Here is a 4,204-nt window from a genome sequence, read left to right as displayed (position 1 = left end):
AGGTAGGTAGAGAGAGGAGGGGGGGAAAAGGGAGGGAGGAGGGGGGGGGAAAGAGGGGAGGGAGGAGAGGGAGGGGTAGGATGGAGAGAAAGAGAGAGAGGGAGGGAGAGAAAGAGGGAGGGAGGGGGTGAGGGAGGGAGGGAGAGGGAGAGGAAGAGGGAGGGAGGGATGGAGAGAAAGAGAGAGGGAGGGAGGTGAAGAAGTAAGACGGAGGAGGGGAGAAAGAGGGAGGGAGGTAATATAATGGAGGGTGGTTGTGGGTGGGTGGGTGGAGGTGGGTGGGGGGGTGGTGGTTAGTGGGTTGAATGGTGTGGGTTTGATATGTGTGGTGTGTTGTATTGTGTGGGTGGGTGTTGGAGTGTTGTGCTGTTTATGTGTGGAGGGGGTGTTTTTGGTTATGGGGGTGTTTGGGGTTGTTGGTGGTGTGTGGTTGTTTTTGGTTGGTGTGTTTTGGTGTGTAAGTTTTTTGGTGTGTGTTTTTGGGATGGTGTGTTAAGTTTTTGTTGTTGGGTTTTTGGTTTGGTTTTGGTTTGGTTATGATGTTTTGGGTTGTTGGTGAGTGTTGGTTGTTGTTTTGGATGTGGTAGTTTTTTTTGTTTGTGTTTTGGTTGTTGGTTTGGTTTTGTTGTTTTTTGTTTTGTTGTGTTATGTGAGGTGTTTGTTGGCGTGTGTTGTCGTGTGGTTTTTTATGGTACAGGTTGTTTTTAGTTTGTTTAGTGGTGGGTAGTGGAGGGGGTGGTTTGTGGTGAATGGGCTGGTGTGTATTAATTGGGTTAGTTTTGTAGGTAGTTTTTTGCTGGATAGTGGTTTGTGAGAGTGTGTGTGGTTGTTGGTGGTTTGGTGTTGAGTGTTTGTGTTTGTTTGTGTGTTTTGTTTTTTTGAGTTTTTTGTGTTGTTTGTTGTGTTTGTTGTGTTTGAGTTGTGTTGAGTTTTTTTTGTGTGGAAGTGGGTGTGGTTGTTTTTGTTGTGAAGTGTGTGGGGTGGGGGGGTGGGGTGGGGGGGGGTGGGGGGGGGGGGGGGGGGGGGGGTGGTGTATGTGATATTGGTGATGTTTGATGTATGTGGGTTATTGGGGGAGGGATTTTTATTTTTTATTTTTTTTTTTTTTTGTCTTGTGGTTGTAGGGTTGTTGATTTGGTATTGGGAGATGGAGTTGAGATAAGTTGATGTGAGGATGGAGTGATAAGTAATTATTTTAAGGGTATCATTTGTTAGATGCGGAGGGTTATTTGTTATTTTATTTTGATGATGAAGGGTGAATTGATTGTTTGGGAATTGGATTTATAATTAGGTAATAGGAGTTGTTGTTTGTTAGTGATTTTGGAATTTTATAATGTGTGTAGGATGGTGTTGGGGAGAGTTAAAAGAATATGAAAAGAACTAAAGATTGGATGGGGGGGTGGGTGTGGGGGGGGGGGTGGGGGGTGGGTGGGGTTGGGGGGGGTGGGGGGGGTGGGGGGTGGGGGGGGGGGGGGGGGGGGGGGGTGTGGGGGGGGGGGAGGGGGGGAGGGTGGTATGAGACGGGGAAGGTAAAGATGATTAGTGTGAAATTGTTTTGTGAGTGTTGTTGTTTTTTTGTTGTTATTTTTTAGATGATATTTATTGTTAGTTAAGAATGTTTGAATTACTGTTGATAATTAAAGATGAAGATAGAGAGAGAGAAGGTTATAGATAATTAAATAAATTATTTATATACTTTGTAGATTAATTTTTTTGGGAGGGAGGGAGGGGTATAGGTAAATATTAATTTTAAGTTGAGTGTGTTTCAGTTAAGGAGGATCGAGCTGTTATATAAAAATTTTGGTTGTATTGGTTTATTGAGTGGGGGTCCGTTGTGAATTATAATTTATTATTGTATGTGGGTTAAGGATGAGGGGGGGGGGATTATTGTTTGGAGGGAGGGAGAGGTTGGGGAAAGAGTGAGTGGTTGTGTTTTGTTTTGTGGTGGTTGGGTTGGGTTTGTGGTGGGTTGTGGGGGAGGAGTGTTATAGGTTGGGGGAGAGAGGGTTGTTTTGTGTTTTTTGAGGTTGATGGGTGGGGGGGGTAGTGAGTAATGGTGAGGGGGGGGGTGGGGGGGGGGGGTTATTTGTTGTTTTTTTTGATTTTGTGTTCGTGTGAGTTGTGTGGTTTTGTTGTGTTTGTGTGTTTTTGTTTTTTTGTTTTGTGAGTGTGTGTGTGTGTTTGTGTGTTTGGGTGAGTTTGTGTGTGTTTTTTTTTGTGTTGATTTTTGATGTTTTTTTAATTTTTGATTGATGTTTGTGTTTTTGTTTTTGGGTGTTTGTGTTTTGGGTTTGTGTGTGTTTGTGTTTGTGTGTCTGTTTTTGTGTGTGAGTATGTGTGTTTGTGTTTTTATTGTTTGAATTGTTGTGGGGTGTTTGTTTTTATTGTGTATGTTGTATTTTTTAGATTGTGTTGAGAGTTTTTTTTTTTTTATTTTTGATAGTATTAGTGTTTTTTTTTAGTTTTTGTTTGTGTTTTTTTTTGTTTTGTTTTGTTGGGGTTTAGTTTGATTTTCTTTGTGTTTTTATACTTTTTGTTTTTTTTTTGTTGTTTTATTTTGTTTATATTTATTGTTATTTTTTGTTTTTTATTTTTTTTGTTTTACAGATGAGTGTGATATAATAAGAGTTTGAGTGTTTTGTTTGTTTTTAGTTTTTTATCATATATTTCTAAATATAGATAATTATATATCTCTCTATCTCAGTTCAATCTCTCTACTATCACTCTAATATAAATATAGATACTATACTATATATATATATAATTTGATTTGTTTAGGTGTTTGATTTAGATTGTATTTTGTTTTATATTTTTTTGATTTTTGTGATTTGGTTTTTGAGAGTTATTTTGATTTTTTTGTTTATTTTTATTATTAGTGTGGTTTTTGGATTTCTGTATGAATGATTATTGATTATTATTAGTATGTTTATACATTATGTTTTGTGTGATTGATTTATATTAGATTTTTATTGTGTTATAATAGATTATATTTCCTTTTAAAATCTACAAGACTGCGAATTCTTTAAGAGAGAAATGTCAATAAGGTTAACAGTTTAAAATTAAAGATTCCTCAGTGTTGCTAATGAGGCATGAAAATTGACGCAATATTCACGTTCAATACTACCTAGAGTGACAACCTGCCGGTGCAATAGGTTTGTTTGTTTGTTTGTTTCTTGATTTTTTTTTCTATTCAGAAAAAAATGAAAAAAGTTGGTGTCTATGTGTGTTAATTGGCGCTATGTTGGTGTCTATGTGTGTTAATTGGCGCTATGTTGGCGCTATGTTGGTGTCTATGTGTGCTGATTGGTGTTATGTTGGTCTTCAAACATCTATTGTTTTTCTTGTTTTTCACTTTGTATTTGTAGGTGTGAATGGATAGATAGATGGATGGATGGATAGGTAAATAGATAGATGGATAGATGGTAGATAGACAGATAGTGGATAGATAGGCAGATATGTATGTGATATGAGAGAGAGTGAGTGAGTGAGTGCGTGTGAGAGACAGAAAGAGAAAGAGAGAGAGAGAGAGAGAGAGAGTGTGTGTGTGTGTGTGTGTGTGTGTGTGTGTGCGTGCGTGTGTGTGTGCGTGTGGCTCGGGATGTCGCGTGACGCCGTCTGAGGCAAAGGGGAAACCGAGACCGTGAGGGAGATACCGGCATGTCGGTTTGCAATGCCGTTTCTTGCAAGATTTTGTTACATAATGCATTTCAGTGAAGGTCCATGTAGTCTCTCTCTTTCTCTCGCTCTCTCTCTCTCTCTCCCTCAAACTCTCTCGCTCTTCCCGCACGTCCTCTCTCTCTCCTCCTCTCTCTCTCATCATCACATCTCCTCTCATCTCTCTCTCTCTCTCTACCTCTTCTCGTCCTCCTCTCTCTCTCTCTCTCCCTCTCTCCCTCTCTCCCTCACTCCCTCTCTCCCTCTCTCCCTCTCCCCTCTCCCTCTCTCCCTCTCTCCCTCTTCTCCCTCTCTCCCTTTCTCCCTCTCTCCCTCTCTCCCTCTATCCCACTCTCCCTCTCTCCCATCCACCCCCCATCCCCCTCCCTCCCACCTTTCCCCCTCCCCCCTCCTTCCTTCCCACCCTCCCTCTAAAAGATACAACAACAAAATAATAGCAACGATAATAACAAAAGTAGTCATCACCTTCATCAAAAATTCGTCATCATGACAATCATCATCCTCATCATCATCATCATATTCACCATCA

Source organism: Penaeus japonicus, unplaced genomic scaffold, assembly GCF_977035675.1.
Source record: "Penaeus japonicus unplaced genomic scaffold, GWHDUDI00000001_assembly GWHDUDI00000040, whole genome shotgun sequence".
NCBI classification, from domain to species: domain Eukaryota; kingdom Metazoa; phylum Arthropoda; class Malacostraca; order Decapoda; family Penaeidae; genus Penaeus; species Penaeus japonicus.
Note: the sequence above shows the minus strand (reverse complement) of the source record.